The following is a 15,851-nucleotide window of genomic DNA, read 5'->3' as shown; positions in this document are numbered from 1 at the left end:
TCCAGAGGCATAAATATGCTGAACAAAGCATTCTTTATCAGCCCGTTGAAAGTCGCCGGGTCTGTGTGTGCGCACCTAATTGGAGCAAGTCCTGCGGCCAGGGGTGTTGCAGCTCATGGGTGGTCCTTCGTTTGGCTGCTGCCGTAAAATGTACCAGCATATCGATCTTATCTGAGTGTTAAATTAATAATTATGCCTTTCCGTGTAAGCAGCGAGCGGTAAATGCAGTCAAACTGAGTCTTAACGGCGTTTCGCGAAGTGAAAATAAAAGTAAAGGCATAAATTGCAAGTGGTAGCGACAGGCTATTTGAAAATAAAGGGTTATGTGATTGGAGTTTTTGAAGCGAAAGATGACTTTGCAAATCTTTAGGTATGTATAAATGTACATGTATGTACGGATGTGAAATAAGCTTGCAGGAAGAGAGGGAGAGAGTGATAGAGCTTTAAGGTTTCTATGAAGTTTAACTTTATTATTCTTCTACACGAAATGTCATATACAAAGTGGTTTTGTGGAATCTTCCCTTCTTCTATATTGGTGTAGACACCGCATATGCGACTATAGCCGAGTTTACAGCCGGCTCCTTCTCCACTTTGTCCTTCCAACGGAGTGGAGTTCTTCTGCTTCCTCTGCTTATCCCGGCGGTTACTGCGTCGAATAGATTCGGAGCTAGTGTGTTTTCGAATTCGATATACACCGTTGTCAATGCTCAAATGACCATTAATCTTCCGCATAACCTTTCTCTCGAAAATTCGTAATGCCGACCCAGCAGATGTTGTCTTTGTCCATGCCTCTGCACCATATAACAGGACGGGGATGTTGAATGACTTGTAGAAGTTGGTCTTTGTTCGTCGAGAGAGAGCTTTTCTCTACAACTTCGAAATTATGTCTGTCAACAGTGACGTGGGGTCAAGTCGCGATTGCGACGACTATTTGTTAGATGAAAGGAGATATTTCGTCTTGCCCTGGTTCACTATCAGGCTCATTTGCTTGGCTTCCTTATCCAGTCTGGAAAAAACCGAACTAACAGCGCGATTGTAATGGCCAATTGGCATACGATAGCAATTGTACACTCTTATAGGAGATGCTACCCTCTATATTTAGTTCTGCAGTTCGAATTATTTTCTCCAGTAGTTTATTTATGAAGTCGCGCGATAGGGAGTCACCTTGTATAAAACTTTGCTTAGTATCGAAATGGTTCGGAGAGGTCCTTCCCGATCCTGACGGAGCTTTTGGTATTGCGGAATGTTAGTTAATAGTGGCATAAGGCAAGCTCCTTTTCGTGAGAAGCGTTTTAGATGTTTCTACATCATCTTTCTCCCTACAACATGGAAAAGTTGCGTCCCTGAACATCTCTAGCCTCACCGATTGAGTGCCAATTGCACAGCGTCCAGTTAGGACACCTATCATTGCGATCATGTGAACCTTACTCCTTGACTAAGACTCACTGTTAGCGGCTCAGGTTGGTAAGCACTCTGCAATCAAATGGTTGCATACCTTTCTAAAAACAGATTCTTTAAATATAATAAAATAGCTGGTACTTCTGCTTGAAAGACACTATAGTGATCTGGAGTTCAGAAACAAGGGTTGATTGAGAGAACCCGATAGAAAATTCCCCCTCCAACCTTCCCCTTGAGCTTCCATTCACCCGTGAAAAAGCTCACAGCACCTCTTCTCCAGCGGCTCCGCGTCACCCAGATAGCCCTAGGAGAAAATACCGCTAGAAGTGGACTCCAGCAAGTGTATTTCTAAATATGGCATTGCTTGTCTGATCTGGCTAATTTTTGTGATTCCTAAGAATTGCATTTCTCATCACACTTAGCTCTTGTACTTGTTTATAAAACATAGATTTTGGTCTTATATGAGTGCAACTGGAAGTTTAAAAGGTTTGAAAATGCAACCCTGTGTGACCGTTTCATAAGCTAGAATCCATTTTTTTGTCACGGCTAAGTATCAATAAAAACGCCCTTGACCTTTGTACATGTTTGGATGTAATTTCACCTCCATTCATGGGCTTGTAAAAGGTGCTTTGGACATGTGGTTACTAAGAAGATATATAGACAATTTAATGTTATGGACAAGAAATTAGTTTTATTATAAAGATAAGGGTTTGCCATTATGTTGAGTGGTTCCGGTTAGGCGACCGTTGCAGCTGGGTTGAAAAACTTCCAAAGTGTCCATCTCCCCATTGGTGGTCCTGACTTCTTGACTACGTCGTTATATGACATCATTTTCAGTAGTAATTTACTTTGAATCCGAATTCGGAATATCGTCAAGCTCTGCGCTGAAAAATCTATCTAAGGTTTGACGGTAGATTCTGGCTGTACCACTCTTCTGTCTTTAGGAATTGAGTTTTTGAACAGTTACAGTTTAGAGTATGAGTAAGAGGCTCGAAATTACACTATTCCGGATCAAGACTTGAACCAAGAAGCCCACTTATCGACCACTTTTGCTTCTTGTTTGGGGCCGCAAGTCAGCAATAACGTGCTGAATAACCTCTTTCAGGACTTCAAACGTCTCGGGCTTATTTGCGTAGACAAGCAACGGACTCGAGAGACAACCATTGTGAGCCATTGTGAGCTGGGTGTATCACCATACACTCTTACAATTTTAGCGTACGTTTCCGCAGCTGTTTCGCCCAATCTGGCGCAAAATTTTATCGCGACGCGTTGCTTTTGATTTCGTTTTTCCCTTTTCGTGACGAGCACTATAAACACACGTCTACTCAACTTGATGCAGCAGGCGAATCAAACAAACTAGAGCTATATATATATATATATATATATCAGTGGAAAGGCGAGGGATGCCCGAAAAAAGAGAAAGGGAATTTCAAGGTCACAGGTTTACCACAAGCGCGGCAATAAAATCAGTCTCATTACTTAATTGTCAAATCTCGTATATATGATTCATGAGATAAAAATGCTCAAAATTCACTGTTCATTTATTCCCGCCAAAAAATTAACAAAAACCGTCTCCCAGAATTTGATTAACGAAAAGTTATGTTTTGCACATATTTAAATAAGAATCGAACAAAGAAACTGGTATAATATTAAAGTATAAATGGAATCACAAACTGTTATATCAGAGTTAATAAATTTATGTATTATATTTAAGTAAAGTCAGAGGGTCACAACTTCCGATTTTAGGTGTTTAACAGATGAATAAGGAAGAGGGAGAGAGTACCGAAGTTTTATCTCATGGAACTCTTAAAGCCAAGTATAAATCTTTAATCAGCTGAAGTGGGCATAAAGTTTACTCCAATGTTCATTGACATGTCTGGAGGTATTGTCTATATTTTCTCGAATGCAAACTGAATTGACCTTCGATCTTAGCTCGACTCACTTTTGTTTGGAATTAATTAATTGTGATTAGTTACTGGAGACAGTATATAATACGGATGCGACTGAGAAAGGACAGACTTTACGGAAGCTGTATGGATAGATTACTGCATCGAAGTCTACGATGGTCGGTTCGAGAACGGAATGAAGTGTATCTTAGAGGAAAGAGTTTTAAGAGTTTTGAGTTTTCTGACAGAAACTTTCTATCAACTCTTGTTTCAGGCTTTCAGACCACTGCAGTGCTTTTCAAGTGGAAGTAGCTTCTTTTTGGATAGGTTCAGCGAGGGTAGCATTTATCAAGTTTGACGCGAAATGATCCATGTTTCGCAGCCGCTACCACTCTCTTCATCCCGACTGGACAATCGCGAATTTCACCCTAATTTCCCAGCCGAAGCAGCTGTTTTAGCTAAAAAGCGCGACTCCTTACACCAATCCGATCCCCGCGCTCACCGAATAGGGAACCTCAATTTGGAGATTCGGTAAATGGTAAATCAACATGAACGTACAAAAAAGATAGAGCCCCTGAAGTCTTACAATCTCTTCACCGGCGTGAATAAGCTTTGGACTACTGTCAAGGCTTTTTCTAACTCCTTCTAGGGTTGAAGAGGTGGACTGTGAACTACCTGAGCAGTCGAAAATCATCTTTACTATTTCGAGGTAAAAACTTTAGATTTAGAATTAAACAGAAGTTTTCCCAGGGTGGCGTTCTTTCCCCGTTGCTGTTTAACTTCTACATCTTGAAATTCTCTCAACCTCCAGAAGAAATTTCTATCACCTCATACGATAATGACTAATGATACATGGCTATTTTCTGGACTTTTCTCGCTTCCTTCCACGGAACCTAACACTCTCCTCCATTAAATCCACAGCGATCATTTTCACAAACTGGACGAAGGACTTCGGACTTGACTTAATATTGCAGTCGATGGCGTTAAAACTCCGACTATCATTTACTCTAAAATTTTAGGTGTGAAATTAGACAGCCTGTGCTTCTTCACTCCTCACACGACCGCGATTATTGCCAAAGTACGGAGTCGCACCAAAATCTTCAAGTGGCTAGCCGGTAGCACATGGTGAAAAGAAAAAGAAACGATTGTGGCAACGTACAGGTCAATCGGCCGGCCGGTCCTTAACTACGACGCACCAATATCGTCGCCTGGATGCAGTGAAACGCAAACGAGGAAGCTTCCCACTTGCTGGAACACTGCACTTCGGATAACTAGATGCCTCTTGATGTCACCTATCGAACATCTACTGTGCAGATCCCAGTTAATCAGCACAATACACCTCTCCAAGCAGTTTCTGCTGCGGTGTTTTCGTATAAATCATCTGCATGACACTAATCACCTCTCTGCATGCCCAGCTAATCCTACAATTCGGACATCCCTCATCTCCACTCTGGTCCGACCCTATCGAAACAGCACATTTCCTGGATATACTCGTATCATTGCATGATCACGATGATAACTTATCGGAACCTTACCACCCTTACCGAGACTAGATAACCATTGAAACAACAACAAAAATTACGCTCTGTAGCAACATGTTGCAAGGGTATAGTCTATAATAAAGTCGAAGGGAAAGATTTATGATAAAGATGGCTTTATTATTTTAGCAAATTATATCACTTTCTTTCCTTTTAGTAAACATTATGTATGAAAATTCATAAAATATATAAAAAAAATTTCAATATATTACTAAAAAAATTATACCTATGTTTTTTTGAAAACAAACCTATGCTACTTTCCACTTATGATATTGCGAATATATTTTATTAAGCAAACTGACCAAAAAATGCTTATTTTTCTTATGTCAAAACACTTTTGTATAAAACACACATACATATATACTTTAATACAAGTATATACAGCTGCCTGTTCACACACGACCTACTCAGCGGGCACGTGTTCATTTCGCAGTATATTAAATCAATTCGTTTTCATAGACATTTTATGACGGCCAGCTTAGCTGTCACTTAGTGCTGCCTGCTCAAATGCCGGCATCAAGTTCTTTGCTTAAGTCTTTTGTATGCCATTGAACATTTGGACGTAGTAGCACAAATGCGAGCATGCTGCATAATTAAAACATACTTACAGTTACTTGTAGCATATACAAGTACATACTTGCCATTGTGCGCCTAATTTCATAATACAACAACACCAACAACAACAATAAAACAGCAATGAGTGCAAAAGTGATGGGAGCGACAGCGACAAATGACAGCAAACTAAATCACAATAACAATAACAAAAAAAAATTAAACAAAATGCAGTGAGTACGTTCATTTTTAGTTGTAAACGTAATTAATTTCAGCCATATAAAATCAACTGGCGATTTGAAAGCCGTCAATAGTATTTCCACTTGAGTGTCATTAAATCTGGTCCAATTATGCTTTACAAGAGCTCAGCAATTCCGCACCATAGCCATCAATAAACTCAAAACGATTGTTGCCGGCACATATGTATGTGTGTGTGCATCCATGTGTCGCATTTGTCGCTTTTATGTGCGCGCATGTTTATGTATGCGCGCCACTGCGCTTTGTTGCACCAACGTCACATGTGCTGTCACAATGCAACATTCAACGGCGCTCCACTTCGATTGGCCAATGGCGCAACAAAAGCAAAACGCTTGCAACGTAATGAAACTGGAGCATTTTCCGGATAGCCGTGTGACATGCTGGGTCGTTTGAACAGCCTTGCCGGTCGCCTGTGCGTCCCTGCCAGCCGCCTGCCCGCCAGCAGTTTGACAATTAATGCCAAAACGCTCGCAGTTGGTGTTTTGGTTGTGCTGTTTTGTTGTTGTTTTTGTGTGTTTGATAAAATTAAAAATATGTATATACAGTTATACATATCCATAAAATAGTTATGTCGGCGGCCTCCTCCAGATTTTCCCTCCTAAACGCTTACACTTCGCTCTGTTTGTCGTTTCCCGCCGTTGTCACACCAACGTTTTATTGCTATTGTTGTTGTTGTCTATTGCTGCTGTTCCATTTTGAAATATGAATTCTTGCGCTGTCATGGTTTATTTTTATTGTCTGCGTCCACATTTGTGAAGGCCGAGACGGATGTGCTTAAGAAGGCGTCTAACTGTGGTGCATTTTGGAATTCCGCTTTTGGAAAAGTTTTCAGTGTTGCAAGGAAAGGGAAAGGAAAACTGTGAAGAAAAGATTTAAAGGTAACTGCAAAAAACAGAGTCTTTCGGGACGAAATTTTAGGTGTAACCGCGCTAAGTCGAGGTCAAATAGGAACTAGTTCATTTTGGGTCTTACTGAACAATCAGCATGGACATTAGTTGAGTGTCATTGGCATCGAAAAATTTGAGAATTTCCCTGATCAAAAATTTGGATCTCTTTCTCTCTCTTTTGCTATCTCACTCAATATTTTATTTCCCTTTTTCTTACTCTTTTTTTTGTCTCAGTAAGTCTCTCCCTCTCTCCCTCTTACTTTCTCCCTTTTTTTTCTCATGATATCTATCTTTCTCTCTCTTCCTTTCCCAATGTGTTTGCTATAAGAGATTGCTCATAAAACCCATTATTTGTTAGGAGAGTTTTTGAAAAGCTTTTAATAGCCTCTCGATGCAGCTTAATTGGAAAGTTTACCCGAGCTTTCATGAAGACTTTTATAAATCAAAGGTAAAGAGAATATTATCGAATAGAAGGGAGGTTATGGGCTTAAAGAAGACGCCAGGTCTAGTTCTAATATGGTGCTGAATATTAGGGTGCGACCGATTAAGCGGCATCTGCGTTGCCCAAAAATTGAAAATCGGTCGGACACTAATGAGTATTAGCATCTCTCTCTAACTCTCTCCATGTGTGTATTCCTAGGTCTTCTATTACACATAAATTGCATATATATTCATAAGATCCTTAAAAGGATCACGCAATCAGGAAAATTTTACTTTATTCTCCTTTCTTTTCCCCTATACACCTATACGTCTTTTGAAGTAAGAATAGCAGTTCTAAGAAGACATCTGCTGAGCTTTTGTGAGAGCTTAAAAGCTTTGAAGAAAGTTGTTTCATACTGAACAAGAAGAGGGGCTTTCAAAAAATCCTCGGTGCAGGAAAGCTTACCCGAACTTTCATAAAAATTTCGAGACGCCAAAGCTTTGCAGGATCTTGACTGTGAGTACCTATCTCGAAAGCTTTTGCTTGAGCTTAAAAGCTTTTGAAAGCTCTTTTTTGCTATTCTGCAGGATAATAATTTTTCAGAAAACTTTTAAGCTCAAGTAAAAGCTTCCCAGATAAGTACTCACAGTTTAATCCGAAAGTTTACTCGAACTTTCTCAAACACGATTGGTTACATAAGCTCTAAAGGAACTTTATAACCTTTGAATGGAAAAATAGTAAGCTTTCCGTAACAATTATATTATAAATCAAACTATTCGGAATCGGTTCAGAATTTCGGAGTGTTAAATTTTTATAAAACAGTATAGCAAATATTTTTATGGAGAAGCTCCATTTCTTTCTGCAGTTTCTAAAGATGACAACAAAAATAGTTTTTCTTCATTAAATCTCCCAAATTCCTTAAGCTTACTCTTCTAAGAAAATAATCATTTAGTGACAGTTACGACAATCATATATTAAATTTGTAATTTTCTCCGCACTGCACCACTGTAGTGGCAACTGTGCAAATTGTCGTTGAATTGTTAGATTGCCTTTCGATTAAATTCACTTTTTATTTGTGCCACATTCCGTGGTTTTCATTTCATTTTATTATTTTAAAATATTTGTTTTTGTTTTTCAACGCTTTTTTTTAATTTTTGTAGGAATTCCATATTAATTATGTTATGCCATAGGAAATGTTTTGGCCAATTGGCAACTGGCACAGAACGAAATATTGCATTGACATGAGAACTATGCGACTCCACGTGTTCCGTATGCCATATGTGGGCATGTGCTGATTGGTTTTGGCCGCTGTGGCAAGGCTAAGTGGGCTGACATTTTTGAAATAACTCCATTTATCAATGACCCAATTATGCATTGAATGTAACGAATTGTTAATTCAATGAGTGATTATTATTCTTTCGGACTTTAGGAATTAATGCCAAGTAGTTCTGGGTGCAGAAGAATGATACGATTTTTAATAGCAAGAATTTTGTTATAATTTAGTAAAAAATGTATTGTATTTGGTTATGTTCTACTGCATAGAAAATAGTAAAATATTAAAAGGTTTCTGAAATTCTGAAATAACGAACTAATTTCCTTCCTCATCTGAAGTGACAGTTGTCAGAAAAATTTGTTGGTAATTTTCAAAACCCATGTAGCAGATGGATGTCGCAGCATATCTGTCAAACGGCTGGCATTATCACTTCTGTCAAACGGATATGTCAAATAAACGTGATATGGCACTGGTCAAACGGATTTGAGCTGTCTATCACTCCTGTCAAAAGGATGCATTAGTTGGATGACTGATATACACCTGTCAAACGAATGGCAGATATATGTCCCTGCCTACTTGTCAAACAGATGATAATTTGATGTGATTTTGCACAGGTCAAACGGATATGAAATGACATATCACACCTATAAAAAGGATATGACAAGTGGATGTCATGTGACACTTTTCAAACAGTTCCTGGATGGATGTCATATGACATCTGTCACTCCTGCCGAACAGCCACAGATGGATGGCATATGATACTTGCCAAACGGAAGACAGATTGATATCATATGAGACCAGCCAAATGGATGACAGATAGATGCCATATGACTCCTGTCGGACGGGGTCAAACGGATATGAAATGACATATCACTCTTGTCAAATGGATATGTCAGTTGGTAGTCATATAACACCTGTGGAACAAACTGTCAAACAGATGACAGATGGACACCTTTCAAACGAATGACAGATTTATGTGTTTTGTCACCTGTCAAACAGATAGCAGTTAGAGGTCAATTGACACTTGTCAAACTGATGACGTTGCATCTAAAAAAACCTGTCAAACGAGTGACAGATGTATGTCATTTGACACTTGTGAACGGATATGTTGGATGGATATCATATCGCGACTTTAAATGGATATTTTAGAACTGTCAAACTGATTAGCCAAATGGATGTTATATGACACATATCAGATCTGTAAAAAAAATTAGATTGAATAAGAATTTCCTTTCTTTTATTCCAAGATTCTCTCATCAGTATAGGTCATCACTTTTCCTTTCGTTCTCGACAAAAATCTTGGCTCGATGCAATTATAACAACAGACCTGTGAAGAGTAGTAAAAATGGGATTATGGAGATTCGAAAGAACCTCCTTTTCTTGATTCTAAAGTAAAACTGCAGCTGTAGCAGTTCTTTTGAAGAACCATTTTAAAATGGAGAAAAGGGAGGAAGAGAAAAGGAAGTAACGCGAACATTATCGACGGTATAAAGGGACCGTTATAGAAATATGTTCTAATTCAAATAGAGTTCCAGAGCATTAGGATTTTCGCTGGGGTTAAAACTGGCAGTATAAAGATAGTTGGTTAGGCAGGCAGTAAGTATTCCGGAAAGGTCGAAAGTACAGAGGATTCATGGTTTCATACCCATAATATCGTTAGGGAGCATGTTCTTGGAAAATAAATTGATTTAGAGGAGCGTTTGACTACTTAAGCCAGGATCGAGTGGGGAAAGAGCTGAAAAAGCTTGGTTGTCCGGAAATTACTCTTTGGTGGATTTATTTTTCGGACAGAAAGGTCTCTTTAGTCGGCACGAATGGGAGTGTGGAGATTGGAGTGACTCGTGGTTGCCCGCAAGGTTCCATCAGTGGTCCATATATTTTAAACCTTATGATGGATTCTTCGCTTAGGCAACTCGAGCCACTCTGTAAGTGTTATGCGCATGCTTACGACCATCTCCTTCTGGGCGAAGGTCACTTGCGGCCTGAGTTAGAACGGGCGGGAGGACAAATCTTAAAAATTGTAATAGTTGGGGTTTAGGTGAGTGGTTGGACCTATAGATAGAAAAAACAGTAACAATGTTGCTTAGGAGTCGGAGTCAGAAGAAGATTACACTATGGGCTACCAACTCTTCGTCTCAACAGTCTCCCACAGCAGTCTGTTCTTCGTAGTACCAGAAAGGTACCAGATATTATAAATATTCTACAACTACTACAACAACCACCGTCTGAAAAATTATGAAACAAAAAAATCATGAAAAATTGTTATTCGAAATAAAATAACATTTATTACTTCAACATTGCAGTGCAACATGTGGCGCCGCCCAAGCGGCTCCCTGCTTGATTCACACAGTAGTGTCTTCATTTTATGTAGAATATAGCAGATACGATGAAAATTAGCATAAATTACCACACACAACAACCAACAACCAACAACCGTTTGACGAGCCCCGTTCGCAGTGCGCAGCTATTGGCGTAACGGCCGCATTACGGCGCCGCATGCGCCCACGCGGCTAATTGCTCGCAGCAACAATAATGTTAACGGCTGTTAGAGAGCAGCAACAACGCTGACGCAACTGGTGTGCATGCGCGAACAAACGCTTGCCACACGGTTGCAGCCATCAGCCGTCCGTCCACAGACTGTAGCAGTCGCACTGCAGCTGGCTGACTCTGTCTGCATGTATGAATATGTGGCTGTGGCTGAGGCTGAGGCGCAGGCGCGCGAACCGACACACGTTTTCACGTTGCAATGCCGCGTTGTTGCAACACCGCGACCAGCGCGCCAACACTTGTACACTTTCGCACACTTTGTGTGGCGCAATGCAAAGAAAAAACAACAAACGACCGAAAGACAACACAGCACAACAATATCACAATTCATTGTGCGGCCTCCGTCCGGCTGTTGTACGGGTGTACGGGTGCGCGGCAATGTCGTGTTGCAGCAATGACAACTGCTCGTTAAATTTGTGAGTATTCGGCCATTTGGCAGGAGGGTTTTAGGCTATTTGCCTTGTCAATGCGACAACGTAGGCAAACGCGCAACAGCAGCAACAACAACAATAGTAGCAACACTCATGTGCTGGCGATTGCCATTGATTCCATTTCATTGCGTCGCATGCGACGGCAATCGATGGCGGCAGTCATTTGCGCCGAAGTGTCACCTTCCCGCGCGCCACGAACACTGGCACTGGCACTTCGCTGGCGGAATTCGGTTGGCGAATCGGCTGCCGGGTTGGCGGCTGGACCTTATTGCCTGCGTTAGGTGCTGCGGTTGTCCGGGCTTTGTCGCAGTTGTTGTTGTTGCCGCGTAACGCTGTCAGTGTTGTATAATTTATTGCCAACATTAATGTTTAAGCAACAAAGTAAAAACAATTCAATTATACAAATGCAAATGGGTGCATAAAACAATGGGTTGCCCGCGACTGGGGTGAGCGGCAGGGGAGGCGGCGGTGTGTGCCTTGCGGTATCGGACAGAAATTGCAGATAAGCTGTGGGCAATTTACATGACAGCGCGATTTTATATGATTTGAACTCGAAAACGGTGAAACGGTGATTGTGGCGGATGCAGCGGATATGCTCGGTGGCAGCTTGGCTGCTTTGCATGTGTGTGTTTAATGTGTGTATGTGCGTTTTGCTGTACGCAAAGCCAGCTAAATCAGCTTGTTAAGAGAAATAACGATATTTTGTCGTGGCAAGCGCGCTAATGGGCGGCACAATTATAAGTACAAAACCGTTAAATTATGTGTGTGCCCGAGTTGTTCTTTATGTGAGTGATTTAGTTATTAATATTTTCTTGAAACAATATTTTTAGGGCAGCATACGAAATGATTTAAGAAACTGTCGAACATTACATGGGTTGAATTTTATATTTCGGGATTTGGTAATCGTAGTGTTGCAATTCGGCAACTCACATATTTTTCGTAAATTTTGACTTTTTTGATGTTATACTTACTCAGCACATTTTGACATGTTTACAGTAACTTAAAATATTCACCTCAAGTGCTATTTCTGTTGTTTACAGTGTTTTAAAATGTTCATCCCGGTAAAAAAATGCAATTAAATGACGAATATTTTCGCAACTTTCAACGTGGATTCACTCAGCATTAGTGCATGAACATAATTGAATTTTTGACGATAAACCTTCATCAGGCACCAGTATTTACCGATAATATGTTGAATTCAATCGAGGACGTAGACCACTCAAAGATGAATATCATGAAGGTCGTCCAAAACAAGTTGTTATTCCGGAAACTATTTATGCAGTGCGCAAACCGATATTGCAAGATCGTCATGCGATCCACCGTGAGTTTGAGACAACTATAGGCATTAGTGGACCAGTATACTTTTATATTGCATAAAAATTTAATTGTAGACGTTGGTTCCCATACAATTTGTCGATCGCTAAATAAGGCTTATGTCGGTTGTCGAGAGAAATGTTGAAGAGACGGTTGATGCATTTAGACCACATGTTTCAGAGCGGAAAAATTGCTTCGATAATTGTTTCAAACGCATACAAGAGTGTATAGATCTCAATGAAAAATATTTTAAAAACCGATGTTCTATGATTAATATTTGTTTTGGTTCTCTAATCGCGAAATATAAAGTGTAAACTGATTTACTACGTTTCTGGCGACACTCTAAGCCTGATGACCTTGTTAGCACAGGTACTTCAGTCTCAATAATTGTGGAATAAGAGCTCCGTTGGCTACCAGCAGTTGTGCAGTCGCACGGCCCTTCTAGCCCAGGATATATCGTGAGAGTCTAGTGAACTCTTTGTTTTCAACAAGATCCATCTTTCAATGATTGTAAGAGATCTAACTGACAGTGTCCGGGATTCATGCGGTTGTATTGTGCATCTTATCAAATGCCGTATGCAGCGGTTTGCAAGAAGATGAGATAGAAGCATCTCAGCAGATTTGACACAGGTTCAGAGCGTTTTTGTTGATAGCTGATTACAAGAGTGTTTTCTACTGGCTTCACAAATGGCTATACACAAGTGTGTTAGTGGGATTCCCCGCCATGCTGACGGATTAGCCGTCTTATCTAATCTAACCTAGTTTTGCTCTTATAACTTTTTAGCAATTATACGCTTTTGTCGAAAGTGAAAGTGGCTAAGCGAAACTGCCAAAAGTAGTTTCCACGATTTAAAAAAGATTTTGATTTGAAAGACGAAGGTTGCCCTAACCGGTCAATAATGTTTAAATATGAGGAACTGTAAGCACGATGAAGATTGTTGCTTCATATAATAAGAACTAGGAGAATCTTTGTCTACGGAGCATTAGTTAGCCGGATACATACTTAATTCACAGTATTTGCTGAGGTCAAAAGGATGTGGTGTGTTAAGATTCTAAAATCAGATGAATCCATTAGTGGGAACTTCTACCGAACACAACTAATCAAATAGGAGCCAGAGTCTTGTTGAAAACCACCAAGAATCTGTGTGTAGTCACTAGACAACAATTTTCTGTCAAGACATCGATCGGCTTTAAATTGCAAGACCAGATAAAAACTATTTGGGAAACAGAGGGTGGGTAAATAAATTCCATAAGCCATTATTTGATAGCGTTTTGGCCGGTCGATTGGCTACCAAGATCATGAGATACGTATTACACCGTTATACTTTTTTCTGTGGGAATATGTAAAATCTAAAGTCTATGCGCACACAATCCCGTTTCGATTCAGGACGTGGAGCAAAACATTAGGTGTGTCATTGGTGCCAGTCGAAATGCTCGAACGAGTAACGAAAATTGGACTCAACGGATGAACCATCTGAGATGGGCCGCGGCCATCATTTGAAGGAGGTAATCTTCGAAAAATAAATAAAAATAATGTTCGTTCGAATGATAATAAACATTCCCCTTTAAATGTGAAATTTCTGTGATTTTACGTGGAAGCTCTTTTAAAGCTACAAATCTTTTTTAAATAAAGCACAAAAAATTTAATAAAATAGTCCATCCAAGATATTTATTATATTCGGAGTTGTGACATTGCCTACTTAAAAGCCAGCGGGATTTCAAACTAGAACTAAACACTCAGTGGTAGCGCAACAATTAGGTACCTCAGGAGCAACAGTGACCTAGTTTATAATCCCCGTATTGACGATACATAAATTTGCTGTAATTCAGGCAGGCGCTTCAGTGTTAAATAAGCAAATACTTGCCACTGCCACAGATTTCTGAGTAAAAAATCAGTTATTTGCTTGGCCTTCTAAGCCGCAATCTCTATTTTAAGCGACAGGTGACATTAAATTTATCACCTTGTCTTCATTTTCTACTCGCAGCTCCGTTCAATAAGGCCGAAGGAGGGACGCACACAAACACACACAACCAAAGTGCTTTCTAGTATGTGTGAGCATCCGCTATTTGGCCATAATATTAGCATACGAGTGTCTACTCCACCAAACTTGATGGTTATGCAAATTAACTGCGCTGCCGTAAAACATATTTATGTCTGCATTTAAGCACACACACACATACACACATGCACACAAATAAACATGTATGGGGAAGCGCGCAGAAATGCAGATGCACGTTCGGCGATTAGGCGAGTGAGCAAAGTTTTGTCAGTTAGTGGCGATGATTTGTTTGTATGGACTTTTCGAAGCACCTACTAAGCAGTGACTAGGAGATAGGTGGTAACTGGTGGTCCAATGCTGCTGCTGTTGTTAGTGATGATGCTGCAATTGAGTTGCTGTTGTTGGCGTTTAAGTGGCCTCAAAAAGGTCACCACGCAGCCGCCGCCGCATCAGGCAGGAAAGCTGGAAGATGATGCAGCAAACTGAGGAGGTCGACGCCGCTGCGGCAGCGCTATCAGCTGAGCGCATATGACCATTAGAATAATCAAACATAACTCAAATTTGATAATGAGGCACCTCTTTAGTGAACCCTATTTATAACTGACGTGTTAGTGTGTGTGGAAAATTTATGCAAAAGCAGCCGCTGTTGAGCTTCATGTGGCCAGCCTTAAACAAATCATGCGAGTGCGTGTGTATTTGTGTTAGGAGAGTTCCGCGTACCTACATATGGTTGGAGGCGAGCATGTGTGCCAAAGTGGGTACGTGGGCTTAACTACCTCATTTTTTGCTGTGGGACCATAAAAATGTGACAAATGAGCATAGAGTGTGTGAGGCTTTTCGCATACACTGCAAGAAAGAGCGGAAGACTTTCGAAAAAAATAAATTTTGGTTAAGTTGGCGCCAAAAATCTGTGGATTTTGGGACAAATAATTGACATGTCTCTAAACAATTTAGCAGTTCTTCAATATGTAGCCGGAATGAATACTATCAAAGTTGCCTCCTTAGGCGATATTTGTAACTAGTTAGGAACTACATGAGAGTTGCTGAAAATTTTCGAACAAATAAGATCCAGTTAGTTTTGGCAACCGACTGAGGAAAAAGGTAGGGAAGGACCTCCCGGAGCAGTGCTTAGAAAACAGAGTCGAACATATGGCTCTGGCGGTGAACGAGGACAAACCGAAAGAGCTCCTGTCAGCAATTAAGGAATCTCAACGATAGCGGTCCACAAAACTGTGGACAATGTAGTGAAAGACTTCGTCCATCTAGAATCTAGCATACCTAAATCGACGTCAGTCATGAAATCGGGGAATCACTCTTGAAACAGCTGCTAACATGGGCTCAGTAGA

The sequence above is a fragment of the Bactrocera dorsalis genome, chromosome 5 (genome assembly GCF_023373825.1).
Source record: "Bactrocera dorsalis isolate Fly_Bdor chromosome 5, ASM2337382v1, whole genome shotgun sequence".
Lineage (NCBI taxonomy): Eukaryota > Metazoa > Arthropoda > Insecta > Diptera > Tephritidae > Bactrocera > Bactrocera dorsalis.
This window is presented reverse-complemented; position numbering follows the sequence as displayed.